Source organism: Moschus berezovskii, chromosome 5 (assembly GCF_049115385.1).
Source record: "Moschus berezovskii isolate FMDL1 chromosome 5, NW_MosBer_1.0, whole genome shotgun sequence".
NCBI classification, from domain to species: Eukaryota; Metazoa; Chordata; class Mammalia; order Artiodactyla; family Moschidae; genus Moschus; species Moschus berezovskii.
This window is the reverse complement of record NC_142464.1, coordinates 75,413,862-75,436,252: the sequence shown is the minus strand read 5'-3', so window position 1 is coordinate 75,436,252 and position 22,391 is coordinate 75,413,862. Positions and strand designations below refer to the sequence as shown.

At 39.3% G+C, this 22,391-nt stretch overlaps 1 protein-coding gene across 1 annotated transcript in view; it reads right to left on the bottom strand.

The window, feature by feature from the left end:
* The window catches only part of ATP10D (ATPase phospholipid transporting 10D (putative)), a 129,795-nt gene extending 112,646 nt beyond the window's left edge, over window positions 1-17,149 (bottom strand). The window contains exon 1 of the mRNA XM_055434629.2: window positions 16,925-17,149. The gene's annotated coding sequence lies outside the window, so the exon portion shown is untranslated. The remainder of the gene's footprint in view (window positions 1-16,924) is intronic.
* Window positions 17,150-22,391: the final 5,242 nt, after the last annotated feature.

Below are 22,391 nucleotides of genomic sequence, written 5' to 3'. Positions count from 1 at the left end.
TTCAGTAAGCCTATGATGATAACAATATCTACCATTCATAACAACATGCCAAGTTCTGTGCAAGGGATAAATACACATTAATGTTAGTTCTTACAATAAAGTACAAATTACTATCCCCACTTAAATGAGGAACCTGAGGCTCAGAGTGAGAAACTCACCCAAGTCTAATCCAAATAATCCTCTGTAGTTATTAGGAGGCTCTGACACAGGGCAAAAACACTTGAGCAACAGGTTGGCAAAAGGCACAGAGCATCTCCAAAGAATGTGAGGGTGGGAAGAACAGGACTAGGATAAGGAAAAGTCACTTACAAGTAAAAAATACTAAAGGCATACTTCATTTGAAAAACTGAAGTTAACAGATTCAAATATTTGTATTTAAGTTAAAAAATGTATTAGATGCCTTCAATAGAAAGTGTTTTTCATATATTTGAAATACGATTCACTATATACAAATAACATGTGCTTAAAATAAATGATTCAATGTAGAACTTAATGCTCCTGTAATGCATTTTTGCTTCTGTACTTTGCTTGCTGCTCGTAAAACCAAAGTTACTCCATTTAAAAAAATAAATAAATAAAAAATAAAAAGACAAAAAAAAATAAAATAAATGATTCATTTTTATCCTGCCTTCCATATTCTCTGACCCCACAGGGACCTTCAAGCAGCTGCCCCCCACCCCACCCCTGCTTCCTTCTCACTGCCTTTCATTCTTGCGTGGCCACACTTCCCTACTTAGTCTGAATTTTGTGGTCAACACTGCTATCACTTCTTTGTATATTCTCTCAGCCTCTTAGCTCCTCTTTCACTTCTTTCTTGGCCAAACCCTTATCCTAGTTACAGCTTACAGAAAACTCAAATGAACTGCCTAGCCAACTCAAATCAGTTGGATCTAAATCTCTACATGCTCTGTTCCAATACTGAAAAGTTGAAAGTGGCTAAGAGAAATACACAAGGTTCCTGAAGAGTGTCATTTTTTTTTTATGTTCTGCCTTTGACATAGCAGCAATATTCTCATAAAAATGCCATGGGACTAGAAATAAGAAAGAACTTGTGCAAAGATATGGTGGCAAATAAGCAGGCTTAGTGTTACTTTAAATTCTTGACCGTGAACTACTAGTTGACCAGACATGCCAACTGCTCTCAAACAGCATTTCTCGTCTCTTCACTTTCCCACTTTTACAGACAACTGTTTTAGACTTTCTCCTCTAATTTCCAACACCTCCCTCTCTGCTGAAGACCATATTTCTATTTTACTGGGAAAGTCAAAGCCCTCAGAAGAGAACTTCTACAGATTCCCCACCACATAACCGTCCATCACAGACTGGATCTCTTCCTAATTTCCAGATATGTACTTCTGATTGCCAACTAGTCAGCTCATCTCCATTTGGGCTCATCATCAAATGGTAACATGTGCAAAATGGAACTCCTGATACTACCCCTACCAAAACCTGCTTATTCCACAGATTACTTTTGTCAGTTGGTTGAATGAGGTTCCATCCTTCTAGGACCCTGAGCCTAAAGGCCTCTGGATCATCCAGGGTCCTGTATCTCACAACCCACACATTCAGTAGATTTTGTTAACTCTACCTTCCAAATATGGGGCTTTCCAGATGGCTCAGTGGTAAAGAATCCATCTGCCAATGCAGGAGACGCAAGAGACGTGGAGTTCAATCCCTAGGTTGGGAAGATCCCCTGGAGTAGGAAATGGCAACCCACTCCAGTATTCTTGTCTGGGAATCCCACAGACAGAGAAACCTGGCGGGCTACAGTTCATGGGCCACAGAGTCGGACATGACTGAGCACCACCACCATCACCTTCCAAGTCTATCTGGATTCTCACCACTTGGCATCACTCCACCACTATCACCTGAGTCCAGCACTCTAACTTGCCCTGTTAACACTTCATGTGGAACCTAAAACTTCTTCCACAATTTACAATTCTCTAAAGGGGATGCTTATTCCTGGGAAGGAAAGTTATAACCAACCTAGACAGAGTATTAAAAAGCAGAGACATTACTCTGCCAACAAAGGTCTGTCTAGTTAAGGCTGTGGCTTTTCCAGTGGTCATGTATGGATGTGAGAGTTGGACTATAAAGAAAGCTGAGCGCTGAAGAATTGATGCTTTTGAACTGTGGTGTTGGAGAAGACTCTTGAGAGTCCCTTGGACCACAAGGAGATCCAACCAGTCCATCCTAAGGGAGATCAGTCCTGAATATTCATTGGAAAGATTGATGTTGAAGCTGAAACTCCAATACTTTGGCCATCTGATGCAAAGAGCTGACTCATTTTAAAAGACCCTGATGCTGGGAAAGATCGAAGGCAGGTGTAGAAGCGGATGACAGAGGATGAGATGGTTGGATGGCATCACTGACTCAATGGATATGAGTTTGGGTAGGCTCCAGGAGTTGGTGATGGACAGGGACACCTGGCGTGTTGTAATTCATGGGGTCGCAAAGAGTCGGACACGACTGACTGACTGAACTGAACTGAACGGTTCCCATGTTAATTAAAATAACAGCCACCAGGGCCACACACACCTACCTCCCAATGTCCTCTCCAACCTATTCTTCTGCCCCTCCTTCACTCCACTCCTTACACAGCCTTGTCTCAGCAATTCATACTTTTTCCCTTTCTTATTTTTCATAAACTTAAGTCATTTTCTAACTATAATTTTTTTTTTGTATTTTAGTCTTATCTCCCCTTCCAGAGTAGAAATTTCTATCTCCTTCGTCCACTGAGTCTACGCTTAGAACAGTATCAGACCCAGAGCAGACTTCCAACACATATCTGTGGAATAGACATATGAACGAATCACTAAAATAACACCTCTCTTATATGCAGTAACAACCAGAATACCTCTAACAATCTTACACATACCAACTCTAGAAGTAATATAAGCTTAGTTATCTCATGATATTACAGCTTTTATTATATATGCTAAAATTATTATACTTTGAATGAAGATCTTTAGCAGGTAACCCTAAAATGGCTGCTAATAAGACTCTGCAACAAGAGAGACATAAAAGGGGAAATAAAACAAATAGAACCTATTTTTAAAAATAGCTGAGGTATTTGAATTTCATTGTCCTAAAATTCTCAGGAAGGAAGTTCTTCTGAGTACCCTATTTTTTCCAAGAGGTTTAAAGTTTATCCCTTAAATATCAAAATAACTTCTTTATGATAGAAATCATTGTGTTCTCAATTTTCCTACATTTTATACAACATTTTAAATAAGTGTTTTTTTCTGAGAATTCATTACCAAAATGCTCAAAGCACCAATTGTTGTAAAGTACTCTATATAGTGATGCCTTCAGGGTCTTCAGAGGCATATCTATAGGTTTTCAAGCAGCAGTTGAAGACCTTGTTTTGAATGTTCACGACTATTTTCATAGGTTTGTGTCTCCCTAGGCTGCCCAAATATCTGCCTTTATGAAATTTGAACTCATATTTCCAGCTACTTTAGAACAAATAAACTGAATTAACCAACTCAGTGGTCTTCAGGAAGCAGAAGTAAAGAAACAGAAGACTTATTTTAGTGAAACCTATTCTCACTGTTCAGAGATTGCTTTTCCCTACATTTGTTTAATAAATAGCTACCGAAAGGCTACCCTATGTCAGCAAAGTACTGTCCAGGCATTACAACCAAAATGATGAAAAGTTATCTGTAAACTCTGTGGTTCTTGTCTTCAAAGACCAGGAGAGGGATCCGGCAGGAAGTTCACGAGATTCCCTCATTGCCTGAAATACTTCAGAGATCAATTCCCTTAGGACAAACTTTGACATGTTTATGGCCAGGCTTCAGAACGGCAAATACTGAGAGCATTAAAACACTAACCAACAGATAAGTAAGTGGAGCTGCTGCTGCTGCTGCTAAGTCGCTTCAGTGGTGTCCAACTCTGTGCAACCCCAGAGACGGCAGCCCACCAGGCTCCCCCGTCCCTGGGATTCTCCAGGCAAGAACACTGGAGTGGGTTGCCATTTCCTTCTCCAATGCAGCAAAGTGAAAAGTGAAAGTGAAGTCGCTCAGTTGTGTCCGACTCTTCGCGACCCCATGGACTGCAGCCTACCAGGTTCCTCCATCCATGGGATTTTCCAGGCAAGAGTACTGGAGTGGGGTGCCATCACCTTCTCCGCTAGACGCCAGATAAGTGCTCATTTTGAAAACTACAAAGTATCTTTTTAAGCTGGCAGAAGAATACAAATTTCCTAGTGTGTTATCTTTACTCATTCATACAAAGACTGCAACCTTCAGCTCTATGTGATGAAGTGTCTACTTTTGTGTGTGTAAAACATAACAAACACACTGTATTGTGATCCTAAAGATAAGCTTTAAAAGATTATTCAAAAGAAAGAGGAATGAGCTATAATGATCATTTTCATGTCTGTTTCCTCTATGAGACCATCTGGTACACTGATTTAACCGGTAACTGGACAATGCCCAGAACATAGCAAGTACTCAATGAATATTTTTTAAAATAATGTCCAGTCAGGTTCACTGTGGTACACTATGCATCCAGGGAATGAGTACTCATCAAAATAGAATTTGATTTTTAAGAGGATAAGAGTAAAGCAATCAAAAAAGTGTGGAGAAAAGTATTGTTGAATGATGGAGTGGGGTGCTTTGGTGTGATTCTACTTGGTCAATTCCACCTGATTTTTGAAATCCAAGGAAGACAAAGATGGTCAACAGGCACATGAAAAGACATTCAACATCACAAATCAGAGAAATATAAATAAGGTATCACCTTACACCTGTCAGAATGGCTACTGCCAAAAAGTCTATAAATAACAAATGTTGATGAGGATGTGGAGAAAAGGGAATCCTGGTACACTTTCGGTGAGAATATAAATTTGTGTAGCAGCCCAGTGGAAAACAGTATAGAGGTTCCTCAAAAAACTAGCATATGATCCACCCATTCCACTCCTGACTATATTTTTGAAGAAAATGAAAATCCTAATTCAAAAAGATTTATGTTCATTGCAGAATTTATAGTAGCTAAGATATAGAACCAACTTAAGTGTCCATCAACAGATAAACTGATAAAGATGTGGTACACACACACTCACAATGGAATATTACTTAGCCATAAAAAATAATGAAATTCTGTCATTTGCCACAACATGAGTGGACCTACAGGTTATTATGCTATTAGGTCACGCAGAGAAAATCCTGTATGTTATCACTGATACATGGAATCCAAAAAATTAAAAAGAACAAATATAACAAAACAGAAAAAGACTCACAGATACAGAGAACAAATTAGTTGTTACCAATAGGGAGAGGGAAGGAAAAAGGGCAAGACAGGGATAGGGGATTAAGAGGCAGAAACTACGATGTATAAAAAAGCTACAAGGGCATACTGTACAGCACAGGGAACATAGCCAACATTTTATAACAACTTTAAATGGAGTGTAATCGATAAAAATATTGAATCACTATGTTGTATACATGAAACTAATATTGTAAATCAACTGTACATCAAATAACACTTTTAAAATTAAGTAAAATAACAAAATAAAGAAATCTTAAGATTCTTAAGCCTAAGCCTGTGTCCTCAAACTGCCAGAGGTCTGAATCACTGGAACATTTGTGAAAGCACAGATTCCACCTGGCACACACACACTCTCGCCCCAGTTTGATTCAGTCCATCTGCAGTGGGGCCTATGAACTGGCAGTTCTAATAAATTCAAGTGATGCTGATGCTCTCACTCTGGAGACCAGACTCTGTGTCGATCACAGTAAACTGTGGAAAATTCTGAAAGAGATGGGAATACCAGACCACCTGACCTGCCTCTGGAGAAACCTGTATGCAGGTCAGGAAGCAACAGTTAGAACTGGACATGGAACAACAGACTGGTTCCAAATAGGAAAAGGTGTACGTCAAGGTTGTATATTGTCACCTTGCTTATTTAACTTATATGCAGAGTACATCATGAGGAACGCTGGGCTGGAAGAAGCACAAGCTGGAATCAAGATTGCTGGGAGAAATATCAATAAACTCAGATATGCAGATGACACTACCCTTATGGCAGAAAGTGAAGAGGAACTCAAAAGCCTCTTGATGAAAGTAAAAGAGGAGAGTGAAAAGGTTGGCTTGAAGCTCAACATTCAGAAAACAAAGATCATGGCATCTGGTCCCATCACTTCATGGGAAATAGATGGAAAAACAGTGGAAACAGTGTCAGACTTTATTTTTTGGGGCTCCAAAATCACTGCAGATGCTGACTGCAGCCACGAAATTAAAAGACCCTTGCTCCTTGGAAGGAAAGTTATGACCAACCTTGATAGTATATTAAAAAGCAGAGACATTACTTTGCCAACCAAGGTCCGTCTAGTCAAGGCAATGGTTTTTCCCGTGGTCATGTATGGATGTGAGAGTTGGACTGTGAAGAAAGCTGATCGCCGAAGAATCGATGCTTTTGAACTGTGGTGTTGGAGAAGACTCTTGAGAGTCCCTTATACTGCAAGGAGATCCAACCAGTCCATTCTAAAGGAGACCAATCCTGGATGTTCATTGGAGGGACTGATGCTAAAGCTGAAACTCCAATACTTTGGCCACCTCATGCGACGAGGTGACTCACTGGAAAAGACTTTGATGCTGGGAAAGGTTGGGGGCGGGAGGAGAAGGGGACGACGGAGAATGAGATGGCTGGATGGCATCACCGACTCTGTGGACATGAGTTTGAGTGTACTCCAGGAGTTGGTGATGGACAGGGAGGCCTGGCGTGCTGTGATTCATGGGGTCGCGAAGAGTTGGACACGACTGAGCGACTGAACTGAACTGAACTGAGGCAACCCAAATTTGCTCTGAAGAGATTTGTTTTTTGTATCCTTTAAAAAATTTATTTTTTATTGAATATAGTTGATTTACAATATTGTGTTAGTTTCAGATGTATAGCAAAGTGACTCAGTCATATTATAGTTCCTTGTTAAAAATCCTTTTCTATTATAGGTTATTACAAGATATTGAAAATCATTCCCTGTCCTATACAGTAAATCTCTATTTTATATCGAGTGGTGTGCATCTGCTAATTCCATAACTTATGGAATTTATCCCTCCCCCCACTCCTTCCCCTTGGTAACCATAAGTTTGTTTGTTTTCTATATCTGTGACTGTTTTAGAGAGACTTATTTTTAATTTACCAGAGAAGGCAATGGCAAGCCACTCCAGTACTCTTGCCTAGAAAATCCCACGGATGGAGGAGCCTGGTAGGCTGCAGTCCGTGGGGTCGCTAAGAGTCGGACACGACTGAGCAACTTCACTTTCACTTTTCACTTTCACACATTGGGGAAGGAAATGGCAACCCACTCCAGTGTTCTTGCCTGGAGAATCCCAGGGATGGGGGAGCCTGGTGGGCTTCCGCCTATGGGGTCACACAGAGTCGGACGCAACTGAAGTGACTCAGCAGCAGCAGCATTTTTAATTTACAGTATATATTCTCCATGGATTCATTAGTATTAAATATCATTTTTATGCAACTATTCATTTACTCCCCAATGATGCATATAGTATTTAAATAATCAGTGAAACTACTTTTTTATACACAAAAAGTAGGGCAATTATTTCCTGGATTAGTCATCATGGAAATTTCTAAAAAGCAAAAGAAAATAAAATGCTTAAAAGAGTATGGAATAAGAGGAAAGAAGCATAAATTGGGAAGTGGAGTTATTTGCAGCTAAAATGGAAAGAATTTAGGCACTGAAAGAATGTATATACTCATAAACTAAACAGACCACAAATGTTTTCTAAAGGCCTCTTGCAGATCATTAACCTGAGCTATTAAATTATAAACCAAATAAATACATCAAAGACTAATCTAAATTTGTGGCATTACTGGAAAAATGATGAAGACAGGTATTATTTTAGTTGAATTATTAAAAGAATATTCCAGTATAATGAACAAGAGGTTTAATTCATTTCTAAAACCTTTTATTAAGATTCAATTATGGAAGTATTTGGGTCACTTAAAATATGATGTTAAATATTTCATAGATAATTTCACAATGGATAAAAATAACTTCAGCACATGACCTAGTAATGCAAGTACAGATTACATATGTCAATTACTTAAACTGTCTCAACATACATACACTTGACCCTTGAACAACATGGGTTTGAACTGCATACGTCCACTTATATGCTGATTGCTTTCAATAAATACAATACTATACCAACCATGGCTCGATGAATTATGGAACTGACGATATGAAGGGTCAACTCTGCGTTCTGAACAACTGTGGATTTTGATATCCACAGTGGGTTCTGGAACCAACCCCGCACAGATAGGCTGGGATAGGTAAGTAAGTGTTAGTCGCTCAATTGTGTCTGACTCTTTGCGATCCCAGGGACTGCAGCCCACCAGGCTCCTCCGTCCATGGAATTCTCCAGGTAAGAATTGGGTTGCCATTCCGTTCTCCAGAGGATCTTCCCGACCCAGAGATCAAACCTGGGTCTCCTGGATTGCAGGCAGATTCTTTACAGTCTGAGCCACTAAGGGCTAAGGGCAGGGAGGGATGACTGTATTTAAATTGTCCCCAAAGCTTGCAAGTTAAGTGTTATTAAGTACAGTATATAAATAGCAATAAGAGACAGATGAAAACTACAAATGGTATTAAAAAGAAATGGATGGTGTTCACTGGAATTATAAATTGGATTCATGATAAGTGGTCAATTCCAATAATTACTAGAGGCTCTCCACCCTCCAAAACACATCCATCTGAATTAAAAGTGATATTATAATCAGCTGTTTTCAAAACAGCAGATGCATCTGCAGTTAGTAGAAAGAACACAGGCTCTAAAAAGTTCCAGTGATACTGATGCTCAGATTCTCCATCAGTATCACAAGCTCTTAGCCTGAGTCTCAGTTCCCTCATCTGTAAAATGGAAATAAAATCATAGACCTCATACTGGTGTTTTTTTTTTTTTTTCATTTAAATGACAAGTTTTTGCTTTTTAACTGGAGGACAATTGGTTTACACTATTGTGTTAGTTTCTGCTAAACATCAACATGAATCAGCCATAGGTATACATATCCCCTCTCTCTTGAGCCTCCCTCCCTCCACCCACCCCAACCCACCCCTCTAGGTTACCACCGAGCACCAGGTTTGAGCTCCCTACATCATACAGCAAATTCCCACTGGCTATCTATTTTACATATGGTAAGGTACATGTTTCAGTGTTACTCCTTCGATTCGACCCTCTCTCCTCTTCCCCTATTGTGTACACAAGTCTGTTTTTCACGTCTGCGTCTCCACTGCTGCCCTGCACACAGGTTCATCAGTACCATTTTTCTAGATTCCACTGATATGTGTTAATATACATTTGCTTTTCTCTTTCTGACTTACTTTACTCTGTATAAGAGGCTCTAGATCCATCCACCTCATTAGAACTGACTCACATGCGTTCCTTTTTATGTGTACTATATACCATGGAATACTACTCAGCCTCACACTGATTCAAAAGGAGGTTTATGAAATCAATGTACCAGTACTTGTCCAGCACACTGAAAGTGCTCAACTTCATTCTTCCAACTAATGTTTGCTGAGCTTCCACTATTATGCCAGCATTATAACAGGTAACAGAGATTAATCAGAGAACAAAACAGACAAAAATCTCTGTCTTCTAGGAGCTTACCTTTGAGTGTTCATTTCCTTTACCTTGTCTTATAGACACAGTGCTGATCCTTTGAGAAAGAATAAATGCCCAGAACCAGTCAAAATAGTCAACTCAACAAAAATAAATAAATAACACTAGGGTAATCATGCAGTACATACCTTTATGGAACTAGAACATCTTATGGGAATACATGACATGAGATTGGAAGACAGAAATGTAGGGTAGGCTGCCCAAGAGACAGAACTTTAACTGTGTCTAGAAATGTCTAGAATCAGATATGAGATTTGTAAATTTTAGGAAAAAAATATGAATAAAGGTAAGGCAGCTGGAAAACCCTGTAACCCAGTGTTACATAACACTGTGTAGTTAAATATGGTTTGCGTTTCAAGTACAAATTAAGGAGTGATGGGAAATTAAGATGGATATCTAGTAATAAGTCTTTACCTACTAAGAAGAAAAAATTATATTTAAAGGAATATTATTAAAAATGTATATTTATGATAAAAATTCTCAACAAAGTGAGTCTACGGGGAACATACCTCAACATAGTAAAGTCCATTTATGACAAACCAACAGCTAAACCTATTCAATAGTGAAAAGCTATGAGTTTCCCCTCTACAATCAGGAATAAGACAAGTATGACCGCGCTCCCATTTTTATTCGACATAGTACTGGAAGTCCTAGGTTCCGCAATCAGAAAAGAAAAATAAAAGATATACAACTGGGAGAGAAGTAGTAAAACTGTCACTAGTAGAAGATGACATGATATTATATACAGAAAATTCTAACAACTCCACCAAAAAAAAAAAAAACCTAGAATAAATATAGTAAAATTGTAGGATATAAAATTAATATACAGAAATCTGTTGCATTTTTATACAATAAAAATGAGCCATCAATCTCATCTACAATTGAATCAAAACGAATAAAATAGCTAGGAATAAATCCAAAGAAAATGAAAGACCTGTACTCTGAAAATATAAGACCTTTATAAAAGAAGCTGAAGTTGACCCCAATAAATGGAATAATATATTGTGTTCATGGATCACAAGAATATTGTTAAAATGACCACACTATCCAAAACAATCTACATATTCAATGCAATCTCTATCAATTCATCCACAGCATTTTTTCACAAAATAAGTACTCCTAAAATATGTATGAACTACAAAAAATCCTGACTAGCCAAAGCAATCTTGAGAAAAAGAACAAAACCGGAGGCATCATGCTCCTCAACTTCAGATTATACTACAAAGCTACAGTAATAAAAACAGTATGATACTCACACAAAAACAGACACATGGATTAATGGAACAGAATAGAGAACCCAGAAAGAAGCCCACCCACATCTGGTCAACTGATTCCGTTCCGTTCCGTCGTTCAGTCGTGTCCGACTCTTTGCAACCCCGTGGACTGTAGCCTACCAGGCTTCTCCGTCCATGGGATTCTCCAGGCAAGAATACTGGAGAGGGTTACCGTTTCCTTCTCCAGGGGATCTTCCCGACCCAGGGATCGAACCCAGGTCTCCCGCATTGGAGGCAGATGCTTTAACCTCTGAGCCACCAGGGAAGCCCAACTGATTACTCCATGACAAATGTGGCTTCCCAGGTGGCATTAGTGGTAAAGAACCTGCTGGGCAATGCAGGAGAGGTAAGAGACATGGGTCTGATACCTGGGTCAGGAAGATCCCCTAGACGAGGAAATGGCAACCCACTCCAGTATTCTCACCTGGAGAATCCCATGAACAGAAGAAACTAGTGGGCTACAATGGTTGCAGAGAGTCGGACACAACTAAAGTGACTTAACATGTATGACAAAGGAGGCATAAATATACAATGAGGAAAAGACAGCCTCTTCAATAAGTTGTGTAAGGAAAACTGGACAATCACATGTAAAAGGATGAAAAATAAACCAAAAATAAACTTGAAAAGTGAAAGGCTTCAACTAAGACCTGATACCAAAAACTCCTAGAAAAAAACATAGGCAGTATACTTTTATATCAGTCCTATAAACATTTTTTATGGATATGTCTCCTTAGGAAAGGGCAACAAAAAGCAAAAATAAGTGGGACCACATCAAATGAAAAAGCTGTTTCACAAAGAAGGAAACCATCAACAAAATGAAATTACAACTCACTGAATGGGAGAAGGTATTTGTAAATGATATGTCTGATAAGGGGTTAATATCCAAAATATGTTTTTAAATTCATACAACTCAGTATCAAAAAGTAAAGCCAGTCTGACTAAAAAATGCACAGAATCTAAATAGGTATTTTTCAAAGAAGACATATGGATGACCAAGCATTTGAAAAGATGCTCGGCATCGCTACTCAGAAGAGAAATGCAAATCAAAACCACAATGAGCTATTACCTCACACCTATCAAAATGGCTATCATCAAAACAGCAAGTATTGGTGAGAATGTATAGAAAAAGGAAGGCTTGTGCACTGTCAATTGAAATGTAAATTGGCACTGCCACTCTGGAAAACAATACAGAGTCCTCTCAAAAATAGAACTAAAAAGTGGAGACATAACTTTGACAACAAAAGTCCATCTAGTCAAAGCTCTGATTTTTCCAGTAGACATGTATGGATGAGAGACTTGGACCATAAAGAAGCCTGAGCGCCAAAGAATTCATGCTTTTGAACTGCGGTGTTGGAGAAGACTTGACAGTCCCTTAGACTGCAAGGAGATCAAACCAGTCAGTCAAAGGAAATCGGTCCTGAATATTCATTGGAAGGACTGATGATGAAGTTTCAACACTTCGATGATGCGAAAAGCTGACTCTATTGGAAAAGACCCTGATGCTGGGAAAGATTGAGGGCAGGAGGAGAAGGAGGTGACAGAGGATGAGATAGGTTGGATGACATCACCGACTCAATCGACACGAGTTTGAGCAAACTCCGGGAGATGGTGAAGGACAGAGAAGGTTGGCATGCTGCAGTTCATGGGGTCACAGAGAGTCCGTCATGACTGAATGACAACCACCACCATATGCTTAGCAATTCCACTTCTAGGTATTTATCCCCCCAGATTAAAACACTAATCCATAAAGATTCAGGCACCCCAATGTTCACTGAAGCATTATTTACAATAGCCAAGATATGGAAGTAACCTAACTGTTCCTCAACGAACGAAAGAATACAAAAGATGTGGTATATATGCACAATGGAAGATTACTCAGCCATAAAAAAATAATGAAATCTTGCCATTTGTGACAAGGATGGACCTAGAGGTTATTTTTCTTAGTAAAATAGGTCAGAAAAAAGATGAATATTGTGTTTTTAGTTATATATGAAATTTAATAGAGCAGCAAACAAATATAACAAAGCAGAGACAGACTCAAATATAGAGAATCAGTGGTCGCAGGAAGGGAAGGGGGAATGGATGAAACAGGTGAAGAGGATTAAGAGGTGCAAACTACCAGTTATAAAATAAACAAGTCACAGGGATATAATGCATAGCACAGAGAAAGCAATCAATAATATTGTAATAACTTCATGCATAATGTATGAAATATTGAATCATTATATTCCACACTTGAAACTAATGATATTGTAAGTCAACTATTCTTCAATAAAAATTTTTTAAAAGAGGCAATTTTCTAACGGCAAGGTTAAATTGTTGGCTGAAGGACATCACAGATTAGTAGAATGTGTCATGAAACTATCTTAGACTACCTCTCTATGGAAGACTTTAGCAAAGAAGAAAGGACAGTTAGATTTTTAGTAGAACTTTCTATATATTGTTATAGTCTGTAAGAGGAATGAGAATTTTTAAACATAGTGCTAAGTAATTACGAGTACTATAAACTGAAGAATGCTTTCCTGGTGGCTCAGACAGTAAAGAATCTGTCCTCAATACGGGAGACCTGGTTTCAATCCCTGGGTGGGGAAGATCCCCTGGAGAAGGAAATGGCAACCTACTTCAGTATTCTTGCCTGGAAAATTCCATGGACAGAGGAACCTGGTGGGCTATGGTCATGGGATCGCAAAGAGCCGGACACTACTGAGCGACTTCAATCACTAAACTGAAGAAAGACTTCACATTTTTGGATAATTTAAAGCTAATTTTCACCTTCCTTATAACCAAGATAATAAGATTTTTTAAATTATTTATCCTACATAAGGAATTGAAATTTTGTAAGTTTGTTTTTTAACAGAACTGTAGTTGTACCCATCTTCCTCTTTCAGAATGGCCTTAAATGGAGTAAGCAGATTTTAGTAAAATAAATTAGGGGGGAAATCCCATGGAGAGAGGAACCTGATGGGCTGCAGTCCATAGGGACACACTCTTTTATAAACTAGTACCACCATTACTTTTACTCTGTGATACTAGCTTTGTGAAAAGTACTGTTTCTATGATTAAGATGGTTTCTAAAATGAAAGAAATCCATCTACAGTAGAAATGTCCATCTTAGTAAAGAGGTAAATTGAGAGGCATGCTCAAATAAATGAGTTTATTCGGGAATAACAGAGGAATTACAATTTGGGAAACCTGAACTATAGCAAGTCAGAAGTGAGTTCATTGAGGATTTGGAATGTTGTTGTAGCTTAGTCGTGTGTGACTCTTTGGAACCCCATGGAATGTAGCCCACCAGGCTCCTCTGTCCATGGGATTTCCCAGGCAAGAATACTGGAGTCGGTTGCCATTTCCTTCCCCAGGGGATTTTCCCCACCTAGGGATTGAACCCCGGAGAAGGCAATGGTACCCCACTCCAGTACTCTTGCCTGGAAAATGCCATGGACGGAGGAGCCTGGTAGGCTGCAGTCCATGGGGTCACTAAGAGTCGGACACGACTGAGCAACTTCACTTTCACTTTTCACTTGCATGCATTGGAGAAGGAAATGGCAACCCACTCCAGTGTTCCTGCCTGGAGAATCCCAGGGACCGGGGAGCCTGGTGGGCTGCCGTCTATGGGGTCACACAGAGTTGGACACGACTGAAGCGACTTTGCAGCAGCAGCAGGGATTGAACCCACATCTCCTACATTGCAGGCTTTACCACTGAGCCACTGGGGAAGCCAGCAGAGTTTGGAATAGGCTGTGTTTATAGGTAGGGCATGTAACAAGGGGAGAATTCAGTGAGTATCTGTTAAAAAGTCAAAATAAATGGAGACCTGCTTTGAAAATTCCCTGAGCCGATACGACCAGTCTAATCATACAAGAGAAACTCACTGTAACTCATTTTTTGGACAGCAACCTGACCTGGGTCGTTTATTTTTTACTGTGGAAATCATAAGCAAAAACTTTCCAATGCTGATAAAAGGCAAAACTTCTGATTAACTCCTTGACATTTAAGAAAATTCCAATTTATCGACTTCTGTGTGTGTGTGCTTAGTCGCTCCATCGTGCCTGCAACCCCATGGACTGTACCCCACCGGGCTCCTCTGTCCATGGGGATTCTTCAGGCAAGAATATTGGAGTGGACTGCCATGTCCTCCTCCAGGGGATCTTCCCAACCTAGAGATCAAACCAAGGTCTACCACACTGCAGGCAGATTCTTTACCATCTGAGCCACCAGGGAAGCCCTCTGTAAATCAGGCATTTATGGGGAATTGGTCTCCCAGTCTTTAAGCTTCGCTTTCCTAAAGGCACATGAGGGAGACCATTCAATCTATCAATTTCAGATTGAAATTCTTTCACACTAAGAAGGAAGGGAATGATGTTTTAAGAGAATATACTCACAACAAACCTCTTTCAGCTGAAAAGGAAAGCTGCATAGCTGCTAATGCTTTGGATTTTGAGAATCCCCAAGTGATCTTGTTTGTAGCATTTTCTTTGGTTTTGCCTCATTAAAAAGACTACTTTCAACTAGATCAGAGAATAAGGTCTGTACAGACGGCTTGAACATGTGGACATTTTTTACCTCTTAATTTTTCAAGTTAATTCTAAGTACATTTGTCTAACAGATGTGTCATCTCTGTTCTATTACAAATTATAATCAAATTCTAAGCATTTCCTTCATTTACTGACATCAAAATAAATGATATCCCGTTCAAATTCTATTTAGTCACTAAGCAATTGTACTGAACAAATATTCAGTTATTAGGCAAAGGTCAAATAGTATTGACATCCTATTTTAGACTGCTCAGATTCTCCATCTTTTTCATACAACTTAACAAATGTTTAGCAGTTACAGTACTACTTTTTAAAACTGCTAAAAGTTTTTGAATGTTGGAGTTGTTTTTCAAATTACATAGCATGAACTCCTTTTGATAAACTATCATAATGTAGGTAATATATATCTGTATCATGGACAGAAGAGTTCAGAAGGAGATTACCTTGTGGGGTAAACTGGAGTGAGCGCTTACACCTGGGCACTGAAGGAATTTACTGTTACAATGACCATGTGTTACACACTGGCTCTAAACAAGCCACCAAATATCTGTTTCTGATGGTACTCTTCCCAGAAACTGTGATCTAGCCGAATTTCAAAATATTTATCTACTCTGGAGCTACTTTTCGGATACAGGAACATTGGTGAATAAGGAGTACCCTATCCTTGTGGGTCATCTTTCAAGGTTGATTAGAGTCAGAGACTTGCCCTCACACTATGGAACTGTTTTTCTCCTTGAAAAGAACTTATGTGAAAAGAAGCAAGAAAAATCTTTGGTTTTATTTAGATAACACTCTAAATACCCAAGTGGACGTGTCCTTATGATTATCAGTAGTTTAAATACATCATTTCAGAAGGCACAGGGAGCCTGACCTTCCAGAATGGAGGGTTTCAGTAACCAACCAGATGTCTCTCTGCTGTATAAAGTATAATTACAGGTTTTACAATGTAAAGGGTGCCCCAAACAACAATGAAGCTCTGCAAAATTAGTGTTTGCACGGGAAACTGGGGGCTTTATGGTAGGGCTCCTGTAAAAACTATTTCTGAGCAAGCTCCAACACAAACACCTTTTTCTTCCTAAGGAATCAATCCGTTTTTTATCTACTAGGTAAAAATTTCAATCCCTATTCTATTCATTATGTTTGAAACAGAGCCAAAATTGCTTTAAACTGTTCGATTTCACAATGAGATGACAAAGGGTGTGTATGCATAACTTATCTTTTCATAAAACCCAGCATGCAGAAAAGATAGTCATCCCTCTCCTGTAATCAAGTGACTGAAAATGGTGTTAAGATTCTTCTTTTTAAAGTTTAACAAAGCCAGAAAGTCCAGTTTTGAGGTACTTCATCCAATTTGAACACCACTTTTGCGGGAGGCAGAGGACAGAGAGAGTAAAGAAAGAGAGAGGGAAAGAGTAGTGAAAAGGCAGGCAGGGAAACCGTCAAAGAGGCTCGCTGGTTCACCCTTACCAGTTTCTCTCTGGGCACACATCACAGCATGATGGTCACAAGTCCCAAGATGCAAGAGAAGAACCAAGCACAGTTCCGAAGAGAGGAGGCGGATTATGCTTCTACGCCAGCCATTTGACTTTGAAGGGAAAAAAAAACAACAAAACACTTCTCAGACGGCTCTCAAAGTCAGCTACCAAAAGCCGAGCCCAGCCCCGGCGGTGCAGGCAACCTTCTGCTCCCGGCGTCCCGCCCCCGCTGCTCCGCCTCCCCTCTCTGCCAGGATGCAGACTGGCCCGAGCTTCCGCGGAAGACCAATCGCTCGCCGCCCCTCCTCTCGTGACGTCAGGAGCAAGGGGCGGGGCCTGGCCGCCGAGGGGTTTCCCAGGTCCAGCTGTTGGCGGGAGCTTCCTGTCTGCCTGATGCAGATGTCTCCCAGTAACCCAGAAACTGCCTGCTTAGGTGTTTGGTTCATTCTTGTATCGCTGAAATTGTCTTAACAGTTCATTCATTTACCTAAACTTGAAACTCTTGGGAATTATTTTTGGAGGGTAAAAGGGTCAAATCTAAATACTTAATATTGATGTTAACTAGAGAAGAGATTAAGAAAAAAAAATTCTGATTTGGTCTTTTTTCTCACTCCTTGACCTTCTATCCCCTTCTTCATCCAGAATGATGTGGCTCTGTGCTGCCATGGTCTGCTAGCTTAAAACTCACAGCTTTAAAAAACAAAATAGTTTACTTCTAAGTAAATTCCAACAACCCATCTACTCTCTCAACACTTCTCACCCACGAAGTGCCTTGAGGAAGGGAAAGAGCATGCAGAGAAGGCAGAACCAGCGGTGGCAATAATTCAGACCAAATAGTAAGAATCACTGGCTGCCAATTGTTTTATCAAAAAAAGATAAGGAGGGGCAAGTATCTCCACAACTCTTTTTTTGTATATTTATCTTCCATTTTCTCAAATGTTTAAATATGTGGCAAGAGTGAAGAAAACTAAATGATAGTACGAACGTTTCGCTAATAGTGAAGAGCCCATCAGGACAGAACCATGGAGCTAGGAGACTTGCAAGGTCAAGCTGGAGAGGCCAAACAAGTTCCTGCACCTACAGAGTAGGCGCCTCTTCCAGACAAGGAGAAACAAGTTCTGGGTGTGGCTTCCTGCGATGGCCAATTCAGGAAACTCTTTCTTGCAGGCAAGTTTTGTCAGTTCTGGGATAAGCCTAGCCTAGTAGAGCAGAGTGTCAATCTCGTGGTCTTTGAAATTCCTGGCCCTGGCAACACTTTTTACAGTCATTAGACTCTCTCTAAATGATATAAAAGATGAAGCAATTTTCCCATCTGATAGCCAAACTTCCTGGGGAGACAAAGTTTAAGATGGGCTTTCCGTAATTTCCCCTCAGCACTGATGCTAAAATAATCTCAGTGGAGGACTTTCTTGAGAGGATGCATATCAGGACAATTCATGCAGGGAGCTGGTATTTACAGTCAGTTTGGATTGCTTAAATCGGGTTCTAACAAGTTACACATCAGAGTCAACTGAGGAGCTTGATGCCAAGGCCCCACCCAAGCCAATTAAACCTGAATCTCTGGGGATGGACTTCAAGCAATCTCTTTTATTTGTTTAAAGCTCTCCATGTGATTCTAATCTGCAGCAAATGTTGAGAATCACCGGCTTAGATTTAAATTGTCTTAGATGAAAATCTACATTATATTTAAGTTAAAAAATGCAGTAGCAGGATAATGTAAAACACTTTATAATGTTCATATATATTTATATATTTAATTTAAATGTATAGTAAATATAAAATGTATAATAAATGTATATTAAATGGAACTTAATATAAACATAAAATATGATGTTAAGACGCACAAAATTGTTTACTCAGAGGGAAAGGAGGAAGAATGAGGGGAAGTAGAAGAGGGGACATTACCAGCTTTCTTTTTGTTTCTGTAACATTTGACAATGCAAGGAGCATGTGTCCCATTTGATTTAAATGTATTTAATTAAGTTTTAAAAATTAATACTTCAGTGAAATGGTTGAGGGAATTTAAGAGGTACAAACTTCTAGTTATGAAATGAATCACAGGCATGAAATGCACAGTATGGGGCACATAGTCAGTAATAATGTAATATCTTTGTATGGTGATGAAGGTGGTCAAGAGGTGCCACCTTCAATTATAAGATGACTAAGTCCTAGGGATGTAATGAACAACGTGATTAATACACGTAACATGGCTGCATGGCTGCACGTTATATATATGAAAGTTGTTAAAAGCTAATCCTACAGTTCTCATCACAAGAAAAAAAAGTATTTTTTCTTTTGTTTTTCTACCTATATGAGATGATGGATGGTCACTAAACTTATTGCGGTAATGATTTCATGATGTGTGTAAGTCAAATCATTATGCTGCACACCTTAAATTTATACAGTTGTTGCAGTTGTTGTTTAGTCCCTATGTCTGTGCCTGACTCTTCTGAGACCCCATGGACTGTAGCCCACCAGGCTCCTCTGTCTGTGGGATTTTCCAGGCAAGAATACTGGAGTGGGTTGCCATTTCCTTCTCCATAAACTTACACAATGCTGTATGTCAATTGTGTCTCAGTAAAATTGGAAGAGGAACTCAATACTTATGAATATATTTGCAAATAACCACTATTAATGTGAGTTTCAGTTTTTTTCCAAATGTTCCTCTAGTTCTCATAGGGTTGCTTCCATTTTGTTAAACAATTCCATAAAATCTTTGATTAAATACATTGGCTACTGAAATGTAAGTATTAATCCATACACCACTGCTAAACTTAAAATGTTTATTTTCTTTTAATTTCAGAAATATTTTCAAATTTTATGTGCCCATCTCCTCATGAAGTTTTAGGAGAAAATGTTCAAAGTATATAGTATGGATGTAAGGAAATTTCATCTTTTCCTACTGGAAAATTATTTGTAATTAGTAGTACGTCAGTATCAAGAACTTCATAACTAACTGCCAGTAGGAAACATGGCATAGTAGTCAAGTGCCTAGGTTTAACCTGGCTTTAAATCTTAGCTCTGTTAATTTCATATGTATATTCTTGGGTACCATCGCTAAGCTCCACAAGTAAAATGATTCCAAGAATACCTACCTCAGTGTAAGATTACATCAAGTCATATAGCTGCAGTGCTTATCACTGTATAAAGCAAAAAGTAGGAATGTAACATATGATAGTTATCAATTCTCTGACTTCTACTTTACTCTCTTAAACATACTCAAAAATTACCATGGCAGCAGTGAACTGGCTTAGACTTTATCAGAAAACATTTTTTTAAACAAAACGGTAATCATGATTCTTCCTATGACTGATGACATCTCTTATCCAGATAGATGTGAAAGAGAAACATTTATCCTTTCAGACCATTACTGTAACATGTAACACATAAAACTATGTGTGTTCTTTTTTGTTTACCTCCAAATATTTTACATGTAACAGTGTTCCCTAAAGTGATACAGCTGATTTTTCAGGATTCATCAACCACTTCTTCTCTGTATTACTTATCTTATTAACAAAGTATGACTCAAGCACAGATGAGTATTTCCCAGGATTGGCTTTCCAACTTTTGGCCAAAAAAAGAGTTCAATGCCTCAAGCAATAAGGCCTTATGCCTCATAGATGAGCCCTGATTTTGGTAACATCGTCACCAAATTTTTTTTCTCTCTTTTTTCCTTTCCTTAATATTTGCTGAGCACTAGTAAAAACAATTCTTTTAGGCACCGTTCTCAAGAGTTTACATCTACTACTTCATTTAATCCTCATATTATCCCTATGAGTTCAGTGTTTATTTAGAGATAAGAATCTGATGTACAGAGAGATAAAGTGACTTCCCCAAGACAGAAAAGCTAGTAAGTAAAAGGCTGGAGAACCCATATTCTATTGTGGACTATTCACCATAGCATTCAGTGAATTAGGAAGGTGCACATTAAATGATTTTGGGGGACAGGGAGAGGTAAAAACCATGCTATGACTATAACTGCCTTGATGAGACTAGAAATTCTATATTTTTAAGAAACAACAATACTATATACATCATTATTACTGATTGTAAACTTATGACTTAATTTTATATTTGTGCATTTGTTAAAAAGAGGGATTATATTTCCTTCCCTTTACATGGGTTTTCCTGGTGGCTCAGACTATAAAGAATCCACCTGCAATGCAGGAGACCCTGGTTCGATCCCTGGGTGGGAAAGGCCCCTGGAGAAGGGAATGGCAACTCACTCCAGTATTCTTGCTGGAGAATCCCATGGACAGAGGAGCCTGGCAGGTTACAGTCCATGGGGTCAAAAAGAGTTGGACTCCACTGAGCGACTAGCACTCTCACTTTCCCTTTTCATCAGATGAATCAGTTTGTTCCACATGAGAAGACTGACTTTTCATCTTATAAAAACCCTTGAAATGCAGTGATCACACAGAATATCAACAAGGGAATCTCCATAATGGCAGCGATTCAAGCTGGTCTCAGATTTCTAGATATGTCCATTAACTCCTTCTGGAACCTGTTTGTAATGGGATAAATGCCTGATAGGATGATAGCAGAATTCCTCACATGGATTGATGGTCTTTTACTTTAAGAAAGATAATTTGGGCTTTCCCTGTGGCTCGGTGGTAAAAAATTCACCTGCAGTGCAGGAGAAAGACAATTCTTCAGTCCCTTACTATACAAAAGTTGGCTCCAGAGCTTTATTCTGAATTTAGATGTAATTGAGATAAAGAAGTACATATACATTTTTCTAAATATGATGTATTTCCCCCACTGGCCAGACCAAGTAGGAGTGTGAGAACTTTGGAAAGATAAGAGGATAAACAATGACTCTACCCAGAGAGAAAGAAGATGGGATCTGGCCTCTAAGGAATGGCATACAATCTTGAGTCAGATGTGTAAGGCCAATGACAAATTCCGTGAACAGCTACAACTGATGGACTTTAAGAAAGTGATATCTAAAACCCACTATTAAGCTGTTTCCTTTGCTGTGGTGCTATATACCATACAAATCAGAGGTTCCCAGACAATAGGCTATGGTGGTAGTGAGAGAGAATTTCTTGGCCTCTGAGCAGCTCCATGGGACCTACGGGGTCTAGAACTCATCATGGAACAGGAACCATGGAGCTGATGAAAGGGTAACCTGTTTCCAAGGTTCAAAAAACACAGCAGCTGGCCTCAGGGATGTTAGGTGGTGCTAGTGAGGAGGGTAAGGAAGCATAGGCCTGCTCCCAGTTCTTTCATTTGATGCTTCTCTCCATTTTCAGATGTGGAGGCCCATTGCTGCTTAAGACGTCAGTCAGTTCAGTCCTTCATCCGTGTCCAACTCTTTGCGACCCCATGGACTGCAGCACACCAGGCTTCCCTGTCCATCACCAACTCCAGGAGCTTGCTCAAACTCATGTCCATTGAGTGATGCCATCCAACCATCTCATCCTCCGTCGTCCCCTTCTCCTCCTGCCTTCAATCTT